Below are 13,184 nucleotides of genomic sequence, written 5' to 3'. Positions count from 1 at the left end.
GCAAAATTTGGTCACGTATGAGGATGATTTATGACAAGAATTTGTACACATTATACTTTAAGATGACAATGTTGTACCCGGTAGGAAATGAGTCCTGTGGTAATTTTTAGGGATAATCTCTGTCCATGGAAATGTTCGTTTTGTGTTAGGTACGAAAGGAAAGAAAGTAATTTGCTTTTGCACTTGCGGTAGAAGACGAGGTCTAGCTGTGAATGTTTACTAAAGAGGGACCAGAGATTGGAGTTCGATCTTTTGGTAAATATTTTGTGCCAATTCACAATGTCTATTGAAGGCAATCCGTTGCATTTGATCAAGTAAATATAAGCAGCGTTTTTCGATTTTGAATCAATATCCGCTATCCCTCAAAACGGGTAAGGTAAGCTGCTGCTGCTACTGCTGCCTATGATGATGATTATGATGGTGATGACGATGATGATGATGGTGGTGGTGGAAATACGACTGGTTGTTGTTGCTGCTGCGTTACTGAGCATCATTGATTCACTTAGTATGAATCGGATGATTATTGTCGGCATTCGTTTCCACGGTATCTTTCTAGTTAAGATTTGGGGGGTGGGGAATCAGCTACCTACGAGATGGACCAGGTGATGGTTACCAACATTCCTGTGGAACGAATTTAGCACACTCAGGTTATCAGTCCACGTCGTTAGCCACTTAGCCACCATTTTCTCTCTGCTGTTGCTTATTTAGAGACGTCTCGCAAGTCAGAAATAAAGGTTCACTTTTCTTGTCACAACGTCCCCACACCGTGCAGGATAGCATATAAACCATATAATTTTATCGCATGTCTAAATGTGGAAGAGTCGTGCGACCAATTCAGTATTACAAGCTTACTTAGTTCCCTTTACTTAAATTGACTTAAATTAAATTAAGGGTTCGACATTTTAAAACTGAACGTAATTGTGAACGATTTTTTAATACACGTAGAAGATCTATCACTGCATTATTTTTCGTAATTATTCGAATTTATAATTTCACTACGTCACGTAGGTACGTAATAACGTTTTCACCTGAAATGCGTTTATTTAAAAGATCACCAATATAAACAAGTACTGAATTGTTGAGTACATAGAGTATAATATGAATTTATCCATTTCATTGCAAAACAATCACCTGTTTAGATGTGCTATTAGTTTCTATGACTGTATCAGTTCTCTTGCTCGGATGAATGTTGAAAGAGACTTGTACATTTATCTACCTCTATTCTAGATTTGCGTCTCTCAGTTTTTTATAATTAACTTACTATTTCAAAATTCATATCGCTAACGATTCGTTTCAGCCTCGCCTTAGTCATGCTAATAAATTTAACCTAACCCATTTATGCAAAAACATTTGGAATTTGTATTATTTGGATTATCCACACTACCGTCATCATATTAAGTGTTATTCGCCCTACGTTTCGGTCAAGTAAGCTCGAACCTTCCTCAGATGTGTATAGTATTAATCTCTGGAATCTTTCTGTCGAAATTGGAAATTTTGCACGAAATTTGAACGGAACCGTTTATTTAATCAGAGGGGATAGCATGTTTCGGTTTCGTCAGCCATGAACGTGTAAAAGTCTTTAATAATTAATAATTGTATTCCTCGTATCACTCGCACCAAGGATTAAACCTTCAACCTCCGTAAGATTGTCATATACAACTAAATTTTACCTAGTACCTTATGAGTTATGTTAATTTACCAAGCATTTTATTCGTTACACCTTTTGATTTTCGTCATACATGAATTTTGCCTCCTTATGTATCACACTTTGGATGTTTCTAACATTCTTTGTTATCGTTGTGAGGACTCGCCCATACGCAAAGAATGAACGCTTACTAACAGTATAAATATACTGAGAGGTACTGACTCTCGTGGTGTGTGCGTGAGAGTATTTCATAGTACGACCTATTGGCGTTAAGTACTACAACTCTCGTTCTCTGTGTCATTTTTCTTGTTGTAAATACCTTTCTTCTAAACAATAACTGTGCCCGAGTCGTTCTTAATTGTCCTTTCGAGTCACAACACCTTAGCGTTGAAAAAGTCGAATTCATAAAAGGGATGCCTATAACAACAACAATCTAGCAAATAAGAACACAAATTCAAAAAGGACCGCCACCAACAAAATGTATTATTTCAAAAACAAAAAAAGGAAAGGGATAAACTTTTACTAGTAATCACAAATCGAAACTATTTGTAAACGCCATAGCATTTTCAGCGAGCAAGACACTCTTTCAAATGGGAGTATGAAAATCCCTCAATGATGTAAAAATGTTTTTGGACATCGAAAAAGTTTTCGAACCGCACAAAGCAAAATATGATGAAAGTAAAAATAAAATAGATAAACCCCATAAGTTATTACACCATACCTGTTCACACTGAAACACTTATCACAATATTCTGTGGATCTATATTTAAAAAAAAACTTGTTAAACTTTGTGATATATTTCCATTCATATTTCTTCAAACTGAAACATAATTATCAAAGTATACTTACGCAGATAGATATGAAAAATCTTTATTAAAGTTTGGGCCTATTTCCATTCTACGGAGTCCAGGCGCGAACGAAAACCCCACAATTTTATTATACCATCCCTACTTAAGGTAAAACATACTTATCAAAGTAGTCTTATGTACATCTATATCAAAAACACTTGCAAACGTTTTTTTTTAATTTTTTAATTTTTTATTTCCATACTTTGTGGACCAGGCGCGAACGCAGACCCCACAATTTTAATGAACCACCGTTCTGCGAGATCAAATATACGCATTCCTGTGTCTCGATACAACTTCTATCATTATATGTAATCAGTTTTTTTTTAAATAGCCAACCATATAGGAGCCTATTCGTGACCAGACACGCACACACACATACACACACATACACACAGCTTTATACATATATATATATATATATATAGGGTGGTCCAAAATGACATTGACATCCTATTTTCTTTTTTAAAATATTTCCCAAGGGAAATGTTTTGAATAAATGTTGATCAAATAGTAGCTGAATGATGGGAGGTTGGTATTCTTTGAATTTATCAGTACAGGAATGAACTTTGTCCGCATGAGTGCTATGTAACAATCTGTATGCACTGTCACCTGATTCTTATTCTCCTACTAAAAGAAGCATAGCCTGATAATGCCATTTCTTCCGGTGGCCCAACACACAGTCACTTTTTGTTGGCAAAGAGAATGATTGATATGCACATGGGACTATGTCTGAGCACTGAAGCGCATATTCTGCTTGTTGATATGATCACTCAAGTGACAGTGAGCCTCGTCACTAAAGATAATCAAATCACGCAAGCCATGATCATTTTCAATCATTTGACTGATATCTTCAAAGATTTCTCGGCTTCGTTTATTGCAATAGGTTTGTTTCCGCAAGATCTGAATTTTGGGGGGGAAATAGATAACGGTAATTATAGAAGGTCCTCAAAAACTAATGTTCTCGAAGTGCTAATCCCTTGTGAGAGAAGTGCGTGTTGATTTTCTGGGGGATTCCTCAACGCGTTTCCCGTAAAATCTGAATACTGTCAGGAATTATGGCCGAACAATTTTAACCACTGATATCTTTGTAAGGCATCTGCACACTTCCTGCCTCCTGTAATTTGGCCACCAAGTGTTGAATATCAGGTACATTGTTCCTGCCAAAATATTCCCTGTGTTACCTCTAGGTCAGAAGAACTAATTTTGTGGCAAAGTACGCCTCGTGTTTCCCTCCCCCCACCCACCCACTCCCGCTGCTCCGCTGCTGCGTATTATAACGTCCAGTTGAATTCATATTAATGACAAAAAATCTAAAACAAAACTCTGGGATGAAAAAGAAAATAGGGTGCTTTTTTGGACACACACACACACACACACACACACACACATATATATATATATATATATATATATATATATATATATATATATATATATATATATTAGTGATTGGATGATGCCAATATTTTTCCCGATTCCGATGCACACGAAGTTTCAATTTAAAACTTAGAGAATAAATCAAAGAAAACTTTGTTTAACGAACAGCATTAAGCTGTAACCAATAATATTCAGTATTACAGCGGCTATCAGGAGAAAAGTTTTCTCGAATAAGTAAATTTTACTCTTGAAAAAAAATTCTCCAAAATGGATGACTTCAAGATGCTACAACAACAATAACAACATAAAAAAAATTCTACAATAACAAAAGAACAGAGAAAAGGCTGATCCAACAACTAGAAAATATGAAAGAATTGCTTCTCAAAAGGTTGAATTATAAACCAAACACTGACAGTAACTCGGAGACTTACAAAATATGATATGGAACACTATGGAGATCTTTACCTGCGTCCTCGATGAAGACAAAACGTTCGTCGTTTATTTAGAAGGTATGAGGACCTTTTTAACGTCTTTTGCGAAGAGTAGCCTAATACAAAAAAGTTCGCCTACTTTTATAGAAGTTAGCAAGTGCAGAACACAGAAGATTCGTAGGCTACTAAAAGACAAAAGATCTGGAGTTCGCAGAAACCGTGAAGTTACTATCAGAAGTTACTATCATCCCCAATACGTTATTGTTCCACAAAAGGTGGATGTGTTTCAATTTGGCTAAGACGAGGAGACGCACTCTGGCCTGCAAAAATTGCCTGAGTAGGCCGTCGACATTCTCTGGTAGAAGCCCCTCAGGCAATTAGCAATTAACCTCCTCTCAAAGAGAGAAGGCAAAGCTTCGGAAGATGAACTTTCTAGAACCGCACAGGAACAACATTACACCGCAGTCAACAAGAACCAGATCATTATAGATATGGTCTAATCTCTGTTGATTTTATTGGCCGAAGAATAAATGGATTCCCAAAACTATACTATGTCTTACATTATTGTCAATTATCAACTTTTTAGCAATTTTTTTCCACTACCAAGTCACTTCTTATCAAGGTTAAAGGTTATTCGAGGATAAAGGTTAAAGAATTTCTCAAGGTCATGGCTGAACAACAATGTGAGGATTGGTAACGATGATTGAAACTAGCAGAACTGGATTATTTAAGAGAACGATTCGACAAGAATTTGTTAAATTAGACTTGAAATCAGCAAGTCTGTAGTCATCCTTTATAGTGTAAAGAAAAATCATCATTATCATTATCATCACACAGTCCTTCATAGCTGAGGATGACTAATCAAGATCTCGGTGCTTTATCATACACTGTTGTAACATTTCACGCTCAGTGTGGAAAGTTTCCCCACAAGTAGTGCATGGGTAGTTACCAGGGTTGTACTTTTGGTAATTATTTTGTTCAGAACTGGCCTTTAATTTTGCCTCTATTACTGCTTTTCCTTTGTGAAGGCTACTTCGCTAGCAAATTCGGTTTGCGGCTAGCTCTTCCCAATTTTTGGTGTTCATATTCATTGCCTGTAGGTGGCGTCTTATCACATCTTTGTGGCGGAGATTTTGCCCGCTAATCTTTCTGTACAATTTTCCAATTCTCAATACAATAGGAGTTTTTGGAAGCGATTGTTTTCCATTCCGGCCACATGCTCAGTCTATTGCAGTTGTGTGGTTGGGAGTACGGCTTCTATGCTGTCCATGTTGGCCTTGTTGAGTACTTCAATAATTCATTTAGTTTTCATAACTTTTCTTAAGGGGGGGTTGTATTACGTCCAACATTTTTATATGGTTCCTGTACAGTGTGTAGGTTTCTAAAAACTCGAACAAATAAGGAAAAGAGTATTAAATTAAATTTTAAAAATGATAATAAAATTTAGCAAAAATTCTTAGCAGTATCTTTAAGGAATTAAAAATTTTTAATACGCATACAAAATACCATTGAAACTATGTTTAAGATGTTATTAAAAATTGCCTATAGAAGACTTTCCCTCTATTTCTCTCCGCCCGAATACTGAGTTAAATAGCTTAACGTATGGCTTAAACAAATCTTGTCAGGTTGGTTATTGATTATAACCAAATACGACGACGACTTCTACCTCATTATCTAGTCCAAATAAAACTGAAATCATCAGATGTTAAGATAGTGTTTGTAAATCTCATCTCCCCGTTTCATGAAATCTTTCATCATTGTTGGCGCTACACATTCTTTTCCACTTATTCAATTTATGATGGCATCTTTCATGCGCTCTTCTTCGTTATCGAATCCAAATGCATCTCGTCTTTATTGTTATTTATGTCCCCTCTCTCTCTTTCCCTCTCTCTCTCTCTCTCTCTCTCTCTCTCTTACTCGATTCATATAACTATATATATAAAAGTAAAAATTCAACACGACCAGTTGGCTATATCTCACCATAAATTTATTTTTCCTCCATCAGGTCGCAAATGAGAAAGCCAGCAAGGGTTTAACCATTTCAATCAGAATTTTACGCTTCGTGTTACTAATTAGGGGAGTTGTTGATGAGAAGTTGAAGGAATATTTCACACTTGTTCGTCTAAACGTCAGTATATCGCTACCGAACCGAACAAGATGCCAAATGAAAACTATATATATATATATATATATATATACATATATATATATATATATGAGTGTGTGTGTGTGTATATATATATATATATATATATATATATATAAAGACATAAATAGAGGAATACTATATAAATAGAGGAATAAATATGTATGTGTGTGTGTGTATATGAAAAAAAATGAGAACATAAAATTATATATTAATGCATATAAATTTAATCATGGATTCAATTACTTCAATTAGGAGTGGAGGATAAATATGCTCTTTATTCCTAAATATTTCGAATCCTAATGCTTCTCATCAGAAGAGGAAAGAAGGTGCTAGGTAGCATATTAGAGATGCGACGTCTAGCGATAACAACATTAGGCACGAAATAATGTTTTAAATAATTTCTCTAATTGATTTAGGCTTCCCCAATATATATATATATATATATATATATATATATATATTTAAAGAAAAGATATTTAAAAAGATACATGAAAATGATTGAGTAATCAACAATAAAGCAAGGGAAAGATGGTCTTCTTCTGTCAAGAAGTGACAATCACCATATATATTAAGGCAATCATGAAGGGAAGACGTATTCCTTCGGAATTCATTTTATATTAAAAAAAATACGTCTTCCCTTCATGATTGTCTTAATAAAGTTTTGTACCCCCAGGAAAATCATGACTATATATATATATATATATATATATATATATATATATATATATATATATATATATATATATATATATATATATATATATGATAAAGACGTTTTCCTCTATGTTTGTTCACAATGCGATTAACATGTACGAAAGTACCCTTCTACAATGTAATTTTTATACTTAAAACGAATTTTATACATTTTTATTACAACATGGTTTCTATATATCCTACTTATTAAAAGGCAATCTACATTAATGAAGTTGTTTATGGTTAGAAAATTCCTTATCTGTAATGACGTGTTTCCTACTGATTGCGATGTTATGTCGGTTATGTGCAGTTGTAAGATACCTACTTGGCTTTGCTTTCTCTATTTTAGAAGGGGTCAGTTTATTGTTAATAGCTTGAGGTGTTTCTGCCAGAGAATGCTTACGGGGCTGCATATATACTTTTTGCAGAGTCAGGGTGCTTCTCCTTTGGGGCGCTGTCTTTTCTAATCCCACTTCCCGGTCATAGTTTCGCATTTGTTGCGATGAAAGAGTAATAAATGAAAGAGTATCTTTAATAGTATGTGACTAAACACACCGCCCGGCAATATATTCCGACCTGACAACGCCGAGCACCTTATACAGTCAGTATATATATATATACATTAGTGCTGGGACGATTAATCGGTATCTGAATCGGGAATCAGAAAAATCGGAGCTTTTGGGGTATCGGAATCGGTATCTGAATCGGGAAAATTTGAGCCAACTTCCGATGCCAAAACAGATTCCTTTAATTATCTATTTTATTTAATTTTGTTTTGATAACACAACTTCCACTGCTTTTAGTAATCATAAAATAATAAATATTTATTGATTTAAACTTCCAGTAAGATCAAAATCTCTAGATCATCCCGTCATAAGTGTGTTTTTACGTTTAAGAAAATACATGCACATTCAAGATGCGTTTTTACTCTAATCGGGAAAAATGAAAATTTTATAGTAAAATATTTAGAGATTTATAAAGAATCGGAATCGGTAATTTGTATCGAAATCAGGAATTTAGCACGGAATCGTTAATTGTATCGGAATCGGGAAAACTATTGGAATCGTCCCATAACTAATATATATATATATATATATATATATATATATATATATATGCTCTAGCAAGCCTCCCGGAATTGCCCGGTCGCAAAATATGCATAATTAGCATATTTTGATTAATGCAGGTTTCGTATTTATTATTATATTATATTGGATACAATATACAATAATGATTTCAAAAGGTAAAGAAAAATAACTCGTGCGCCACCACCGAGAGTCAATACCAAAACGTTTAGCTTACGATTTACTTTTTCCTTTTACGTTAATGCCTGAGCGATGAAGAGATGTTTGCTGCAAGGCTAAAAATGAGAACATTAACCAAAAGCTATTGCGTTACTCATGCATATTCGTAACCTTCATTTGCCAAATTGCATCTTTTTTTCGCACTCTATCACCGATTTTCTCCGGCTAAATCCCAAATAAAAAGTTTCGCATGGGTTCGATTACCCTATATATAAGTTTCCTGTCTGTAGACCAAAAACTGATGGAGGAGTTTTGGGAGCAAACCTTTTAAAACAAATATACATACGCATACATAAATATATATAGAAAGAGGTTCGTGCTTACTATAACTTTTTTACGCAAATATAAATGATGTAGAATATATGCATGAATATAATTACACGTAATAGTTAACTGAAGATTATTATCCCATAAGGAAACTGAAAAAACTAATAGGGAATTAATTAAAATAAATGTTTAAAAGAATATGCAAATTTACTTTTGTAGATCAATGAAATTCAATGACCCCTTGCATTTTCTTTTTAAATGAATAGGAAAAAGGGTTTTTATTACAAATATCAATACACACAAAAAGAAAATAAATTTATATATATATATATATATATATATATATATATATATATATATATATATATGCAGTCCTGGTCAAAATCATAAGACCACTTAAGAAAGTAAGCGTTTACGCATATTATCGAATTTTTAATCAAACAAATGGTTGAAACCATTGCCAAAAGAGGAAATATGATGGGAAAAAATGAAATCTGATCTAATAATTATTTTTTAAAAAAACAAACATTTTCACCTGGCCAAAATGATAAGACCACTTTAATAAAATCGGCTAGTTTTGAAAAATGAATACGAAAAGCTTTCTATGTTACTAAAAGCAACTTGTTAGGGGATAAAAACATTTTACTAAATTATAAATGGCAAAAAGGGGACCATTATCAGAGCTTGAGAGAGGACGGATCTTTGAGCTTAATAGGGGTGGACTCTCCCATAGATTCATTGCAAACGAAGTGAATCGTAGCAAAACGGTCATTACAAATTTTTTAAGAAATCCGGATCAATATTGGCACAAAAAGTGTCCAAGTCGACCAAAAAAAATAACCCCATCACTGGATCGCCGTATCAGAAGAAGTTTAAAACAAACTCCAGTATGAGCTCAAGTCGATTGAAAAGCCAAACAGTAGCAGAATGTAGTCCTAAAACTATCAGGAGGTATCTGAAAATGAAGGGTTTCAATCATTTAAAGCGACTGCAGAAACCACGTCTTCTTGAACAGCACAAATCTAACCGACTTAAATATGCCGCCAAATACCAGACTTTGGATGAAAAGAAGTGGGAAAATGTAATTTTCTCCGATGAGAAAAAGTTTAATCTAGATGGTCCAGATGGATTTCAACACTATTGGCATGATACAAATTTGCCCAAAGAGACTTTTTCAACTCGGTATAGTGGAGGAGGGTCTTTAATGATCCGGGGTGCTTTCTCCTCAGCTGGGACCCTAAAGTTGCAAGTAGTGAAAGGCCGGCAAACATCATTGAAGTACATTTCAATGCTTGAAAATGCTTCTATCAGGATTGAAGGTCTACGTCTGTGTGGAAGAAATTGGATTTTCCAGCAAGACAACGCTGCGATACACACTTCTCGACAAGCAAGAGAATACTTTTCTTCAAATAATATAGAATTGTTAGATCATCCAGCATGTTCTCCGGACCTCAATCCCATTTAAAATCGTTGGGGATGGATGGCAAAAGAAGTGTTCAAGGATGGAACCCAGTATGATTCAATAAAGGAACTTTCTGATTCAGTTTTCAGTACACGGGATAAAATTCCTTCACAACTGATAAAAAAAACTTAGTCGCAAGCATGCCGAAGAGAATTTTTGAAGTAATTTGTAATAATGGAGGCTATACTAAATACTGAGACCCTTTTTAGTAATTTATAATTGCCTTTTGTAAGATAAATTATCAGTGGTCTTATCAGTTTGACCAGGTGAAAATGTTTGTTTTTTAAAAAATAATTATTAGATCAGGGTTAAGGTTTCGAATGAAGAAGATTTCATTTTTTTTCCATCATATTTTCCCTTTTGGCAATGGTTTCAACCATTTGTTTGATTAAAATTCGATAATATGCGTAAACGCTTACTTTCTTAAGTGGTCTTATGAAAGCAGAGAGAGAGAGAAGGAGAAAGAAAGAGAGAGAGGGGGGAAGAGAGATAGAGATAAAGTGATGGATTTACACGTGATCCTGTTTACTTAACCAATCCAAACATTTAATATAGCCCAGACTCCATTCGACATCGACCATTTATCTGACAATAAATATAATGATTAAAAATAGAACATTAATCGAAGTCTATGTTCGAATGATTTCGAAAATGAAACGAGATCAATATTCATTGGTATTTGCATTAAGAAAGGAATTTTGTGTTTATAGTGTGTCCATTCCGAAAACTATGATCATTAAAGAAATGAATAAGTAGAATTGCTTTCGGTCACAGTTAAATGCAATCGTGTGGATTGACACGGTTGTTTTCACTGTGTTCATTCTGAATAGAATTCACACAGTTAGCAATGGTACATAATTTGCTGGATAATAATGGCAAATACCTCAAGGCCCAAATGATGATTGCGAAACAAAATAGACGCCACGGTTAATTATCTAGGAAGCAACAACAAAGAATATAAACTGTGATTCGATAAATTTATCATGGATTTTTCTCGGAATCCATTACGATAGAAAATGACTTACGATACTCTCCGTCTCTGTCTCTCTCCATATATATATATATATATATATATATATATATATATATATATATATATATATATATATATATATATATAATTATTTACTATAATAATTATTAAATACCTACAGACACTAGTGTTTCATCCTTTCAAGAATCTTCAGTACAGGGTGTCACTATTAACACCAATCACAGATTCGAACCCGGCAACATAAGCCATCTCTGTCTTCATTAGCAAAAACCGTATCCATTCGGCTACCGTTAATCGCGCGTGAAATAACGTTGAAATTTAAACATTTTATTTTTAAATGTTTTTTACGTCAGTCAGAGTGATCTAATCATTATATGATGATCTGCGCATAAGAGCTAAATTGACCGACTTAATTCAACTGAAAGTGCTCAACGATAAGAAACGAGTTTCTTAAAGGGGCTGACATAATTATTTACTATAATAATTATTAAATACCTACAGACATTAGTGTTTCATCCTTTCGGGAATCTTCAGAGCAGGGTGTTTATATATATATATATATATATATATATATATATATATATATATATATATATATATATACTTGGCCAGCATTTTCTCCTTTATGCACGTTTCGTTGAAGAGCAGAGACAATTCTTGTCTGTTTCTCTTACAATATTTTTTTTCTTTTTGACGGAATAGTTTCCAAACATTCTGTTCGCGTATAAAAAGAAATTTGCCGTATTCGCGAAGATTTTCGACCGCCACGTCATAGGTCGTCCTCAGGCGAGTGATAAAAAATAATAAAAAACAAAAAATGAAATAATGAGGTGAATGGAAAGACGATTAAAATCGTTTCAAATACGTAAAAATATTTAAGCGTATCATTTGTTTCATATTGAGCTTGGTTAATGGTTGTTTTTTTTAATACGGATTAACAAGGCTTCAATAATTGGGAGGTGTACATCACAGTGTTAGACGGCTAAAATAGCAGTTTTTTTTATTAGTATGTCTCTAAATTCAGTTTTGGGGCTTCGTGTGCCGTGAAGTGCTGATAAATTAAGCTATTCGAGGAAGATAGGTGACATGTTAATCGACGAGAGATGCTAGTACGTGTTATTTTTGGAGACCAATGTAGGTGTTATTTTTGGAGACACATTCTTCTATGGGGCATTTAAAGACGTACACACACAGCATTTCCAGTTTTGAGCATACTGTCGTCGGATGTAGTGTAATTGCTTATTTATAATTGGCTTGTTTTTATTTTTTTGTAATAAAAGTATATATATATATATATATATATATATATATATATATGTGTGTGTGTGTGTGTGTGTGTGTGTGTGCATATATATATATATATATATATATATATATATATATAAGATTGAGGGATTAATAATTGTGAAATTATCAATCAGGTTTTCATAGGAGGAAACATAATAAAATCATGTTTATGTGTACGATCGTTTCAGAAACGATTTATCAATAAAACCATCGATAAATAAGTCAAATATTTCTAGATATCCTCCTCATGAGTATAAGTGGAAGGGGAGGAGGTGAGAGAAAAGACAGCAAATTTGAACCAGCTTATTCAAGTAAATATAGTTTGTGAACTTTTGTAAGGAAGTGTTTCAATATTGTTTTGTTTGTTTTTTTTACTATTAGGAGACGTCTCGGTGTGCAAAATTTCCTTGATAATATATTTTTAAAAATCTATTCATTTGTCGCGAAGACTAACTCTCCCCCTCTCCGACTCTAATCTAATATCGCAACATTTAGGAAAACATGGCTGCCATCATTCTGAATTCCGAAGGATACTAAGTTCTTGCAAAGCGAAAATAATATTAATAGATTAAAAGTATTTGAAGAATTATATATTAAGACAAAGAAGCCTAATATAGTGTTAATTACAAGTTCAGTCGAAATATTCTAAAATGCCTAGGGTAGTAAATTTTTACTTTTAAATATGTATGTAAAAAAAATTGTCCGCCCACCTAACTCGTAATTAGCC

The sequence above is a fragment of the Euprymna scolopes genome, chromosome 12, assembly GCF_053919585.1.
Source record: "Euprymna scolopes isolate OS-2025 chromosome 12, ASM5391958v1, whole genome shotgun sequence".
In the NCBI taxonomy this organism is placed as follows: domain Eukaryota; kingdom Metazoa; phylum Mollusca; class Cephalopoda; order Sepiida; family Sepiolidae; genus Euprymna; species Euprymna scolopes.
The sequence above is the reverse complement of the archived record's forward strand: the minus strand, read 5'-3'. Positions refer to the sequence as shown.